The sequence below is a fragment of the Gorilla gorilla genome, chromosome 8, assembly GCF_029281585.2.
Source record: "Gorilla gorilla gorilla isolate KB3781 chromosome 8, NHGRI_mGorGor1-v2.1_pri, whole genome shotgun sequence".
NCBI lineage: Eukaryota > Metazoa > Chordata > Mammalia > Primates > Hominidae > Gorilla > Gorilla gorilla.
This window is the reverse complement of record NC_073232.2, coordinates 69,542,897-69,557,494: the sequence shown is the minus strand read 5'-3', so window position 1 is coordinate 69,557,494 and position 14,598 is coordinate 69,542,897. Positions and strand designations below refer to the sequence as shown.

Below are 14,598 nucleotides of genomic sequence, written 5' to 3'. Positions count from 1 at the left end.
AATGTATGCAAATGGCCAATAATCACATTAAAATGATGCTCAGTACCATTAGTTTTTAAAGAAATGGAAATCACAACCACAATGAGATACTACTTCACACCCACTGGGATAACTTTAATAAAAAAGACAGAAGTATTGGCAAGGGTGTGGAGAAATTGGCAACCTCATTCATTGTTGATGGGACTGTAAAATGATCCATACCATTTAGAAAAGTTTGGTAGTGCCACAATTTGCTAAACATAAGAGTTACCACATAACCCAGCAAAGCTACTTCAAAGAGAAAGTAAAACATATGTTTACACAAAAACTTGCAGTTGAATGTTCATCTTAGCATTATATGTAACAGCCCAAAATTGGAAATGACTCAAATGCTCATCAACTGATGGATGGATAAACAACATGAGATATATTGCTACAAGGGACTATTATTCAGCAATAAAAAGGAATGAAGTACTGATATATCCTAGAACATGATGAACTTTGAAAACATTATGCTAAGTGAAAGAAGCCAGTCACAAAAAAATCATATATGATTCTATTTATGTGAAATGTAATAGACCAATTTGAAGACAGAAAGTAGATTAGTGGTTGCCTAGGGTTGAGTGGGGGACTGGGGGAATTTCGGAGTGATGGTTATATGGTATGGGGTTCCTTTTAGAGGTGATGAAAATTTTCTAAAGCAAATGTGGTAATGCTTGCACAACTCTATGTACGTAATAAAAACCATTGAATTTTAGACTTTAAATGAGTGACTTTTATGGCACGTGAATTATATTTCAATAAAGATTTTTTGTTTCTTTTTTTGAGATGGAGTCTTGCTCTGTCACCCAGGTTGGACTGTAGTGGCGTGATGTCAGCTCATTGCAACCTCTGCCTTCTGGACTCAAGCGATTCTCCTGCCTCAGCCTCCCGAGTAGCTGGGACTACAGGCACGCATCACAACGCCCAGCTAATTTTCATATTTTTTGGTAGAGACCGGGTTTTGCCATGTTGGCCAGGCTAGTCTCTAACTCCTTACCTCAGGTGATTCAAATACCTCAGCTTCCCAAAGTGCTGGGATTACAGATGTGAGCCACTTTGCCTGGCCCTCAATAAAGCTGTTTTTAAAAAGGTTTACCCACCTCACCAGAAAGATGTGTATCATTTGTCCTAGTTTAAGTTCAAGGCCCCCCCTTTACAAATTTTTCCCTGATTAATAGTCTTTTCATGTCACTACATAGGGATCTCCTTCCTTGTTTTCAGTGATGTGCACCACTGGGTCTTTGCACTGGCCCCTGCCACTTTTTCGAACACTGGTCTCAGAATCCAGCTTGTTTCCTCACTCTTCGATTCTCTGTGAGGCCTCCCTGATGAAATACACACAACAGGAAGCCTGCTAGCACACATCACCCTTTGCTCCTTGTTCCCTTTCCTGTTTCACTGTTTACCACAGCGCGTGTTGCCAGGGGCAATGTATATTTACTTATTCATTGTCTCCACTTCCCACTAAAGTAAGTGCCACATAGGCAGGACTTTTCATTCCCTGTTTGTATCCCTAACACCCTGTCCTTAATACCAGTGCTTGGCATGTGGTAAGCCATAGGCTCTTGTGGCTACACAACATGTGCTCTGTTCTCAAGTGGGGTGATTCTGTCGATGTCTGGAGAAACTTCAGGTTGCCACGCCTTGAGGATTAACTAGGTGCTACTGACATCTAGTAGCTGGAGGCCAGGGAGGCTCCTGAACACTGTAGAATACACAAGACCACCCTCAACACAAAGAATGATTCAGCCCCAAATGTCAACAGTGCTGAGGCTGAGAAAACCTGTGTTATACCAGCACTATCCAATAGAAATACAACCAACTGGTCGGGCCCGGTGGCTCACATCTGTAATCCCAGAACTTTGGGATGCCAAGGAGGGTGGATTGCTTGAGCCCAGGAGTTTGAGTCCAGCCTGGGTAACACAACAAGACCTTCTATAAGAAATAAAAGATTAGCTGGGCATGGTTACACATGCCTGTGGTCCCAGCTACCTGAGATGCTGAGGTGGAAGGATCAATTGAGCCCAGGAGGTCAAGGCTGTGGTAAGCCATGATTGCACCACTGCACTCCAGCCTGGGCACTGAGGCCACACTTCCTATAGGCTGCTCCCAGCCAGAACCGAGCATGCCAGGGCACTAGTGCCACCTGTTCCTGCAGGACAAGGGAATCCTCTAGCAGTCAATAGTCCACCAGAGACTCCCAACTGATCCGGCCAAAAGTTCCTAGAGCTGTGCTGTGTCGTGGACTCCTCCTGCCCTACCTTCCTTCCTTCCCCCTCCCCTCTCTCACGTGGCAGTCTGAAGGCTCTCCCTGATCACTCCTGACCCCTCTCTTAACCTGCATAGGTGCATCCCCAATAAATCTCTGCTGATCTCATCCTAACTTGGTGCCTGCTTCTGGGAGGATTCATACTAACACAGGTTTCAAGGTCAGACAGCATTCAAATCCCACTCCCACCACAGACCCTGAGCCAGTTCCTACCCTTTTCTCAGCCTCAGTTTCCTAGCAATGAAAATAATATTGAAACAGAAACTCTTTGAAAGCTCTTCCTGTCCTGATCTGTTCCAGAATCAGGCTCAGCAGGGTTCATGCAAGGACACAAGTGTAGCTGCCTCTGAGGAGCCCCTCACATGCCCATTTTAGCCAGTTTGTTTCTCCCTGGGCTCCTACAGCACATGTGCCCATCACACAGGGTTGCAAACACCTGTTTTCTCCTCTGATTCCCGAAAGGGTGCTGGACACCTGTAGAGGGGCTCTGTTTTGTTCACTTGTCCATGATGCTTAGAGAATGTTTACAGTGCACAGTGAATGCCGAGCGCTGGAAATGCTCAGTGAACAAAGCCAACACCAGCCCCACCAGATGTCAGCAAGGAGGAGTTCTGTGGCTATAGTCTCTTTGGTTCCATGGAAGTGACACCAACAGCCCACATAATTGAGGGCCCTGTGCAGGTGCCGGGTTCCCAGCAAGTCTTTCCATGTATTTTCTGTTATATGAATCCTCCTGGCATGCTCATTGAGAGGTTCCATTAGTACATGCCCATCTTGCACATAAATAAACTGAGGCTCAGGGAACTGGAGTTGATTGTCCCAGCCTGCACAGCAGGAAGAATCAAGGGGTGAGTTTTGGGTTTTATTTTGCATATTTCAGCAGCTTTACTGAGGCATAATTTACACACCATAAAATTTACTCACGGTAAATATACAGTTAGATCAGTAAATCTATAGATTTGGGCAACCATCATCACAAGCCAGTTTTAGAATATTTCTATTACCCTGAAAACATTTCTCTTGCCTGTTTGCAGTCAATCTTTCATTCCCACCCCCAGCCCTAGGCAACCACCAATCTGCTTTCTGACTCTACAGATGTGCCTTTTTCTGCACATTCCCTCTTAGTGAAATCATATCCTGTGTGGCCTTTTGTGGTTGGCTTCTTTCACATAGTGTAATGCTTCTGAGGTTCATCCATGTTGTAATGTCCATTGTGGCTTCATCCCTGTCTATTGACAAATAAAGTTCTGTTGCATGGATGGACCACAAACGTCTACATATCCATTCTTCAGCTGGTGCACATTTGGGTTGTTTCCAGTCTTGAGCTATTATGAATAATGTTGTTATGAAAATGTGTGTATAAGTTTTTGTGTGAGAATATGTTTTCATTTCTCTTGGGTAGATCCCTAGGAGTGGAGTTGCTGGGTCACATGATAAGGGTAAGTTATACAAGAAACTGCCAAACTTGCCTCTGTAAATTGGCTGCCCACCAGCAGCATAGGAGGGTTCCACTGCTCCACACAGTAGGGCTGAGATTGGAGGCAAGTCCAACCTGACCCCAGAACCCCAATACCCAACTTGTTGGTGATCTTTTCTTTCTAACATTGGGATACCCAGCTAAGGAATGAGGATCATGGCTGTGCAGGAATGAGGGCTGTCTGTGAAAACAAGAAGTGCTCCTGCACCAGCCCAGACAAAGACCCCCGCTTATCTCCATCGATTTCTTGTCCTCCAAGTGATGCTGGAGCCCCTGGGCATCTCTCTTCCCCACACGCAAACCCCACATTTCTGACCCCTGCCATTTATCTTCCATGGATCCTTAGGTTCTGGTGAGAGTAACAAGGATAGATAGGGGTTCACAGCCGAGGGCTAGGGATGCCCCATACATACCCTGGGCAGTGGCCTTGGAAGGGCTGATTCAGCTGGAACTCAATATTGAAGCACCTAGGATGTGCCTGTTTTGCAAACAGAAAAAAGATAATGCAGAAGCATGGGATCCCCGATTAGCTGATCTGAGCTGGGGTGGGACTTGGCAATCATTGGATCCAGTGCTTTTCCTGAAACATGAGCATTGAGTTTCCTGCCCACACAACCTTGGGCTTAATTAAGTCCAAGGAACAAACAGGGTCCTCAGTATGCTTAAAGCATTGACATTGGACGGAAGACAATTCCATGTTTGAGAAATCCCTGCAGAGCCTCTGGAAATGTCTTGAATTCTAAGAAGACCATCTTGCCCTACTTCCTTATTTGACAGAAATGGAAAACTGTGGCTCACTGAGATGGAGTGAAATACCCCAGGTCATCCAGCAAGGTGAGGGTGGAGCAAAGGCTTGGTCCCATAACATATATTCATCCATCTCCTTGCCCATCCGTTGTCTTCCAGCAGAATGTAAGCTCTGAGAAGATAAGGATTTTCCTCTCCTTTTCTACAACTGCTGTCTTCCTTGATTCTAGCACAGTGGCTGGCACAGGTTGGGTGCTCAGTAAATATCTGGTGAATGGGCCAGGCGTGGTGGCTCATGCCTGTAATCCCAGCACTTTGGGAGGCCAAGACAGGTGGATCACGAGGTAAGGAGATCGAGACCACCCTGGCTAACACAGTGAAACCCCGTCTCTACTAAAAATACAAAAAAAATTAGCTGGGAGTGGTGGCGGGTGCCTGTAGTCTCAGCTACTCAGGAGGCTGAGGCAGGAGAATGGCGTGAACCCAGGAGGTGGAGCTTGCAGTGAGCAGAGATCACGCCACTGCACTCCAGCCTGGGCCACAGAGCGAAACTCAGTCTCAAAAAAAAAAAAAAAAAAAATCTGGGGAATGAACCCAGGTGCCCTGACTTCTCTGCTTCATTTCAGAAAGCTGATCTGAGCACCTACTATGTGCTACAAGCTGTGGCAGGTATTGGGGATAAGATTTGAGCAAGACAGGACCCTTGCCTTCAAGGCACTTAGTTCTCAAGGGCAAGATGGTAGGTATACAGCTAGGCACAGAATTCTGTGACTACAGTTTTTTAAATGCTACAAAGGGATTTCGGGCTTGTGTAATCTGAACTCAGCCGGGAGGTCATAGAAGACTTTAGACCAAGGTTTAAAATAAAGAGGCTGAGGCAAGGCTCCAGTCCCAGAGCATCCCCAGGAGGCCTACCCTGTTCTTCCATGAGTGTCTCCTGATTAGAAACTCTTGAGTCTAGGAGGTCAAGGTGGGAGGATCACTGGAACCCACGAGTTCAAGACCAGCCTTGGCAACAAAGCAAGACCTCATCTCTGTAAAAAATAAAATTTAAAAATAAATAAAAATAAAATGTTAGAGAGAGAGACACAGACACCAGCCTAGGTAACATGGTGCAACCCTGTCTCTACAAAACATACCAAAATTAGCCGTGTGTGGTAGTGTGGCTGAGGTGGGAGAATTGCTTATGCCTGGGAGGCAGAGATTGCAGTGAGCAGGAATCACACCATTGCACTCCAGTCGGGGTGACAGAGCAAGACCCCGTCTCAAAAGTGAGAGAGAGATTGAGATAAACAGCAGGGTCTGACTGGAGCTGAATTATTGTGCTCAGCCTAGGACCGACTGTCCCACCCACTGACCAGCACTGAGCACAAAGGGTAAACCCTGCAAAGGAAGTGACCGGCTTAGAGAACACTATTCATCATTCCAAGGCCTGATGTTAACCACCCTGAGGCTTCACATTAAACAGAGCACAATAACAGTGTTCTGGTTATGTTTCTTGAAAAGAGTCCCTTTTTTTAGAGATACACATTAAAATATTTACAGATGAAATCATATAATGTCTGCATGTTGCTTCAGCTTAATATTACAGGGGAGAAGGGTTAGGCTGATGGCCATTAGAGCATGTTGACGGTACCTGAGTTCTGTGTATCTTTAGGTTAAAATTTGTTTCAGCCAGGCGCGGTGGCTCATGTCTGTAATCCAAGCACTTTGGGAGGCAGAGGCGGGCGGATCACGAGGTCAGATTGAGGCCATCCTGGCTAACATGGTGAAACCCCGTCTCTACTAAAAATACAAAAAATTACCCAGGTGTGGTGGTGGGCACCTGTAGTCCCAGCTACTTGGGAGGCTGAGGCAGGAGAATGGCGTGAATCTGGGAGGTGGAGCTTGCAGTGAGCCAAAATCACGCCACTGCCCTCCAGCCTGGGCGACAGAGTGAGATTATGTCTCCAAAAAGTTTCTTTAAAAAACCAAAAAAAGTAAATATATATATAAATATAGATCGATTACTTGTGGACTTGGAGCAGCCAACGCCATTGCTTCTCATTCCCAACAGCAGCCAAGGCTCCTCAAGCTGAAATATTTGGGTCGGCCACACCTTTGCACCATGGCTTCCTTTGTTCTTCCTGAAGTCTTTCCTAATTGTGCTGGCATACAGGCTTTCCAGCAGGGAATCCCCTGTTTCAGAATTTCTTCCTAGCCTGACTAAAGCCTTTGCTGGATCTTATAAATCACAAGATTTCACAGGAGATGCCGCCCTGGATCAGATACTCACTAACACCTCTTGTCTTCCCTTGAGTGCTGGGAAAGGGATGCTGGAGACTGGGAAACATTTTGCCATTTGCAGTCTTAGGAGATCTTTGTAAAGATTTCTCCCTCTGGATGGTTTTGACCAGGGCATTGCCAAATTCCATGTCCCAAGAGTCTTGGTTTCTGGATCCCCCTGAGCCTTTGAGTTCCCCATGAGGCCACAGCTGCAAGGGAGGCTGAGCCAAGTGGCCGTAACAACCGGGCAGAGTAGCGGGCAGAGGCAGGGGCAGGGTGCAAGCCTCTCCTCCCCAGGAGAGGAACTTCCCTGTGCCAAGGGGAATGAAGGGACCCAGGGGATGCGTGGCAGACCCAGTGCCCTACCTCTTTTCATAGTCTAGGTTCCCCACAGACCCCTACATCAGCTGGCTTACTCTTCACTTCTAGGTCATGACATCAGCTGTGTGATGTGGGGACAGAAATCCCTGGCATGGCCTCTATGTCATCCCTCTGCAGACAGAGGAGTACTCAGGCTTGGCCATGATGCTGGAGTCACCGTGGATATAGACCCTGGCCCATTTGACTCAAGAACCACATAGATAACTGAAACCAAGAGGCTGGGTTAATCCCCTCAAGGCCCTGGCCACTTGCAAGACCCTAAGCCTCCTTCCAGGTGGCCATGCTAAGCAAAGCCACTTGCAGCCACCCTTCCACGATGCATTCTACATCATCCAGCTATGAAAACCACCTGCCCCCATCACTTTCACACTCATGCCTTCCCCTAAGCTCAAGGGGCCCTGGCTCAAACTTCCTTTAGAACCAGGAAGGAGGTTCTGGCCCTCTTGAAAATCATCCTTTCCAAAGAGAAGGCATTTATCTTGGCAAAGCTTAAAAGACAAAAAGCCTGTAATCCCAACACTTTGGGAGGCCGAGGTGGGCAGATCACCTGAGGTCAGGAGTTCGAGACCAGCCTGGCCAACATGGTGAAACCCTGTCTGCACTAAAAATACAATAATTAGCCGGGCGTGGTGTCAGTCACCTGTAATCCCAGCTACTTGGGAAGCTGAGACAGGAGAATCTCTTGAACCTGGGAGGCGGAGGTTGCAGTGAGCCGAGATCACACGACTGACCTCTAGCCAAGGCAACAAAGAGTGAAACTCCATCAAAAAACAAAAACAAACAAACAAAAAAAACAAACAGATGACAGCTGAGCTCTAGGGCCCATCCCACAGACAATACCCAGAAACCTCCTCCCCACAACTCCCACACACCTGCCTCCCAGCAGCCGGGCCTCTTCTCCATGGGATTTGCCTACAAGACTTCTCTCCTGCTTTATCTCAAGTGGGTTTGTTAGGAGGGCAATGTCACCATCCCTCCACTAAATTCATCTCAACAACATTTACTGAGTGCCAAGTGTGTCCTGAACATGGCTCAGTGTTCGCATGCACTGTCTTGATTTAACCACACACGCTTATAACCTAAGGGAGGAGCATTGCAGTATTTCATCAATATAAAGATACACATCTTGATTTTTCACATTTTCATATACCTGAAATTTAGCTGGGTCTTCTAATCACAACTGTGACATGGCTGTCCTGCCTGGTCTCATACAGACTCAGCCACAGCGGTTCATAGCGTTGTCACATCAATTAAGATTTGGGCATGGTTATTTCACATGTGGAGTATAGGTGCTATTTTAAATGTCTTCAGAAAGATTCGACTGTGATTCAGCTTTGAATTGAAAAGCTAGTGTGCACGCAAGAAGGCTGGGAACAAAGCAGCAGAATGCCTGTGTGATGTTGGTGAGACAGACACATATTCATCCCTGCAGGGAGGTCCGCAATCCAGGTTTTCTTGCAAAGCAACAACCAAGTACTTAAAAACTTAAAACAGGACTTAAAAATGGGACTTAAAAACCATCCCAGGCTGGGCACAGTGGCTCACAACTGTAATCCCACAGCTTTTGGAGGCCAAGGCAGGAGGATTGCTGAAGCCCAGGAGTTCAATACCAGCCTGGACAGCATGGTGAGACCACCATCTCTACAAAAAAAAAAAAAAACTTGAAAATTACCTGGACATGGTTACCTGTGTCTGTAGTCCCAGCTACCCAGGAGGCTGAGGTGGGAGGATCATTTGAGTCTAGGAGTTCCAGGCTGAAGAAAGCTAGGATTGTGCCATTGCATTCTAGCTTGAGCAACAATGAGACCCCATCTCAAAAAAAACAAAACAAAACATCCCCAGGATGAGTGGACACGCTTGCAAGAAATGCTTCACTTCCTGTGCTCCTCAATCAAGGGCCACCAAATGTTTTGTGCAAAGGGCCAGGTAGGCAATATTTTTGGTTTGTAAGCTATACAGGCTCAGCTGCAACCACTTAACTCTGTCATCAGGGCCTGAAAGCAGTCATAGGATTGTAGCTGTATTCAACAAAACTTTATTTGCAAAAGCAAAGGAAGGACCACATTTGGCTCATGGGTGATAGTTTGTTGTCCCTTTCTCTTGATGGAACAGAAAACAATGTGTGGAAAAATGAGGGCACTGATGATTTTAAGTCAAAAGTTTTACAGAAGATGAACTTTGAACTAAAAAATGTTCTAAGAATATCTCATTTCAATGATATTTTATGTGTGTGTACTTAAAAAAGTGATGTGTGATTAAAAAACAAAACAAGGGGACTGCCATCAGCAACAGCCCCAAAGGCCACTGGGCTCCTTGCTGGGTTGTGTGTTCAGCAGCCCCAGCATGGTGCATCAGTTGAGCACAGCTGGGACTCCCCACAACATGCGTGTCCCAGGCTGGCACGGAGACGGAGCACTGATGTTGCTGCCGGGGGCTGCTGATGGCAGTGGCGCTGGTGCTGGGTGGCTGCTATGGGTGAGGTGGTGTCGAGGAGGAGCACAGTAGTGTACATGATGTGAGCCAGGGCTCCCACGTGGCCGCCTTTGAATGGGCCAATGTCCAGGACCAGTACATGATTGTGATCTGCATCCTTGTGGTCAGGCTGGCCAAGATTGGTTCTACCTGTCCCACAAGGCATCACCGTGGTCCCTGAGAGCACCCCTGCTCATCGTCCTGGGCCTGGTGCTGGGCAGCATCATCTGGGTGGCCGACCACATAGCGACTTCATGCTGACATCCCCCATCATGCAGATGCCGGCTACTTCATGCCCAACCGGCTCTTCTTTGGCAATCTGGGCACCATCCTGCTGTACCAGGTCATCAGCACCGTGTGCAATGCAGCCACCACCATCCTGTTCCTCTATGGCATCTCTCTTAGCAGGCTCATGGGCAACCTGCAGATAGCGCTGCTGGACTTCCTCCTGTTCGGTAGCCTGATCACCACTGTGGACCCAGCAGCCATACTGGTTGGGTTTGAGGAGGCTCATGTCAGTGAGGTCCTGTTCATCATCATCTTCAGGGAGTTGCTACTGAATGACTCTGTACAATGTGTTTCAATCTTTTGTGACACTGAATGATGAGAACACGACCAGCGTGGACCATGCCAAAAGTGTAGTGTCCTTTGTGGTGAGCCTGGGGGGCATGACTGTGGGGTGGTCTTTGCCTTCCTGCTGTCACTGGTAACCCACTTCACCAAGCATGTGCACATCATCTAGCCTGGTTTTGTGTTAGTCATCTCCTACCCGTCCATATGATGTCTGAGAAGCTGTTGCTGTTGGCCATCCTGGCCATCATCTTCTGTGGCATCTGCTGTCATAAGTACATGAAGGCCAACATCTTGGAGCAGTCGGCCAACACCATGCACTACACCGTGAAGATGCTGGCCAGTGGTGCCAATACCATCTTCATATCCCTGGGCATCTCGGCCATGAACCTGCTCATCTGGACGTGGAACATGGCCTTCATCCTCCTGCACTGGCCTTCACCTTCATGTACCGAGCCATGGTGTCATCCAGTCCTGACTCCTGTACTGCTATTGGATGATGCAGCTGGAGATCATAGACCAGGTGGTCATGTCCTATAGAGGCCTGCATGGGGTCATGGCCTTCATCCTGGTCATGCTTCCAGACAGAAGCAATGTCAAGGAGAAGAACCTGTCTGTCAGCACCACCATCATCATCTTCTTCACAGTCATTTTCCGGGGCCTGACCATCAAGTCCCTGGTGCAGTGGCTGAAGGTGAAGAGGAGTGAGCACCAGGAGCCCAAGCTCCATGAGAAGCTGCACCACCATGCTTTCAACCACATCCTCTTGGCCATCAAGGACATATCCCCGCACATCAGGCACAACTATCTCAGAGAGATGTGGTCCCACTTTGACAGGAAGTTCCTCAGTGGAGTCCTCATGAGAATGCTGGCCCAGAAGTCTCCATATGGGATCCTCAATGTCTTCCATGAGCTGAACCTGAAGGATGCCATCAGCTAAGCCACCAAAGGAGAGTGCCTAAGGTCCGTGGCCTTCATCAGCTCCCCCAGTAATGATAACGTCGTCAACGTGGACTTCACGCCATGATCGTCCACCATGGTGGCCTCTGTCTCCTACCTTCTGAGGGAGAACATCAGTGCCGTCTGTCTGGACGTTCAGTCCCTAGAGCAGTGTGGCAGAGCATTCCATATGGGGAGGACCCCGTCACGCACCACACGCTGCAGCAGTACCTGTGCAAGCCGGGGAAGGAGTACATGCATCGCTACAGCCACACCAACTGAGGACAAGAAGCAGGACTGGGAAATCTTCCACAGGTCCATGAGGAAGCACCTGGAGTCCTTCAAGTTGAGCAAGCTTGGGATCAACCAGAACAAGAAGGCAGCCAAGCTGTACAAGCCAAAGAGCGCCCAGAAGCGGTAAAACAGCAGCATCCCCAATAGGAAGCTGCCCAGGTAGAGCCCCGTGCACAATTTCACCATTCAGGAGAAAGACTTGCAAATTTCAGACACGGAGGAGGCCCCCAACTATGATGCTGAGGAGACGGGGGGGCGGGGGGGTGGTGTCCGGGCGAGTACTGGGCCCCAGCCTCATCGCCAGAGTGCCACCCTGGCTGTCTTCTGGGGAGATGGTGGTGCCCTCACAGAGGGCCTGCGTGCAGATCCCCCACTCTCCTGGCACTTTCCGCTGCCTGACGCCCTTGCAGCTCAGCTACAAGTCGGTGGACTCATTCCTGCAGGCAGATGGCCCCAAGGAGCGACCCCAGGCTGCCTTCCCCTAGTGCACGCACATGTGACACCGGCTCTGACATGCTGCTGACTGGACGCTTGTCCCGATGGGCCGCCAGCTGCGGCTTCCAAGAAGCTCCTGGGCGCCCCCGCCCGACCCGCACCTAGGGAGAACTCCCAAAGCTCTGCGCCTACTCCGGCAGAGCCGCACTAACGCGAACCCGCGAACCCGGGCCGGGGCCTGGGCCTGAGTGGCCATACTGCGCTGCTGAAGCTGGCATCGCTGCCGCCCTTGTGCCAAGCAGTGCGCACGTCCTGGGGCAGGAGAGACGCCGCTGTGAACACCTGCCAGGCCGGAAATGCCGGCTTGAAGCTGGCTTCCAATGGAATCGCTGCCGGGGAAACCAACCGAGGCCCGCACAAAATGAATTTGCAAAAGTAATACCCCAGGCAAGACTCCAGGCCCCTCCCAGCCCTGCGCCTCTCCCTGCTGACGGTGGGGTGCGTCCAGAGTGCCAGCACTCAGGGTCTGACCCTGGAGGGTGGCAAGTGGGACGACTAAAGAGAGATTGGTAAAGGGGGGGGGGGGAAACGGGGTGAGCAAGAGGGAGAGAATGTTTTGTGAAAAGACAGTGGGGAGAAAAGACAGTGGGGAGGAAAGTTTTTGGTTAGATGGAGCGGGAAAAGACGGTGGCGAGCAGGAGGCATAAAAGACGGTGGGGGAAAGAGTGGGGGAAAAGGTTTTGGGTAGATGGAGGGGGGAAAGGTGATAAGCAGGAGGTGGGAAGGAGGGTTGGGAAAACGGCGATGGAAAAATAGTTTTGGGGTAGATGGAGGGTGAAAAAAGGGTGGCATGTGGGAGAGGGGTGGGAGTGGGGAAAAAGAGGGTGGTGAGCAGGAGCAGGGAGAAGGCTTTGTGAAAAGATGGTGAGGGGGGAAAGACAGTGAGGAAAAAATGTTTTTGGGTAGATGGAGAGGGAAAAGAGGGTGGAGAGCAGCAGGGGTCAAAAGAGAGTGGTGAGTGAGAGAGACAAGGCTTTCCAAAAAGACCGTGGGGGAAAATGTTTTTGGGTAGCTGGATGGGGAAAGGAGGGTGACAAGTGGGAGAAGGAAAAAGAGGGTGGCGAGCGGGAGGGAGAGAAGGTTGTGCGAAAAGACAGAGGGCAGAAAAGAAAGACGGTGCAGAAAGAAAAACGGTGGGTAAAAAGCTTTTGGGTGGATGGGGGGGGGAAAGAAGGCGGCGAGAGGGAGGAGAAAAGAGGGTGGCGAGAGGGAGGGAGGAAAGAGGACTGGGAAAAAGACGATGGGGAAAATAGTTTTGGGGTAGATGGAGGGCAAAAAGAGGGTGGCAAGCAGGATAGGGGAAAGAAGCGGGCAAGCGGGAAGGGGAAAGGGCTTTGTGAAAAGACGGTAGTGTTGTCTTATGTGGCTTTACACATATAAAATATGTTTCTGTTCCTTTCCTTCTGAAAATTTTTAAATAGTCACGGTAAGTCTACTCGTACTATAAGAAATGAATCTGGTGGGGCGCACTTGTAATCCCAGCACTTTGGGAGGCCAAGGCAGGTGGATCACCTGAAGTCAGAAGTTCGAGACCAGCTTGGCCAAGATGGTAAAATCCCATCTCTACTAAAAATACAGAAAGTAGCCAGGCATGGTGGTGGGCACCTGCAATCCCAGCTTCTTGGAAGGCAGAGGCGGGAGAATCACTTGAACTTGCCAGGCAGAGATTGCAGTGAACCGAGATTGCACCACCGTACTCCAGCCTGGGAGACAGAGCAAGACTCTGTCTCAAAGAAAGAGAGAGAGAGAGAGAGAGAGAGAAAGGAAGGAAGAAGAAAATGAAAAAAGAAAGAAATGATTCTAAGTTACTGTTTTTAACTGCTGAGGAGTATTCTGTGGTAGGAACATACAATCGTTCATGTAGTTATTCTCCCAATGATGGGCCTTTAGATCATTGCCAATATCTCACTGCTACCAGCAATGCTGCTAAGATAATCTTGACTATACTTTCTTGCACACACATGCAAATGTTTTGGTTTTGATAGATATGTCAGATGCCCTCCAAATTGGCTGCACTAATATGCACTCCCTCTGGTGGGACATGAGGGTACCCATTTGCCCAACTCCGGCTAACATTTGTTATCAAAGTTAAAAATACTTGCCAATCTAATCAGTAAAAATAGCATCTCAATGCCCTTTTATTTGTATTTCCTTGATAAATGGTGAGATCGAGCATTTTTTCTTTCTTAGCAATTTTAATTTCCTTGAATAGTATTTTCATATGAATTGCCTATTTGCTATTCATTGGATTTTTTTTCTTATTGCCCATTTATTATGAATACTCATTTGTTTGGACTTTATTATCTTTGTGGGGTTGTTTTGTTTTGTTTTGTTTTTTTGAGACAGAGCCTCGCCCTGTCACCCAGGCTGGAGTACAATGGCATGATCTCGGCTCACTGCAACCTCCGACTCCCAAGTTCAAGTGATTCTCCTGCCTCAGCCTCCAAAGTAGCTGGGATTACAGGTGCCCACCAAGAAGCCTGGCTAATTTTTGTACTTTTAGTAGAGACAGGGTTTTACCATGTTGGCCAGGCTGGTCTTGAACTCCTGACCTCAAGTGATCCAGCCTCCTTGGCCTCCCAAAGTGCTGGGATTATAGGTGTGAGCCAACATGCCCGGCCTATCTTTGTGTTTTCTGTTGATTATGCTGTTTCTCTTTTTGTCCCTG

At 48.5% G+C, this 14,598-nt stretch overlaps 1 pseudogene; it reads left to right on the top strand.

The window, feature by feature from the left end:
- Positions 1-5,162: 5,162 nt before the first annotated feature.
- LOC129523534 (sodium/hydrogen exchanger 3-like) lies at positions 5,163-11,935 on the top strand (annotated as a pseudogene).
- Positions 11,936-14,598: the final 2,663 nt, after the last annotated feature.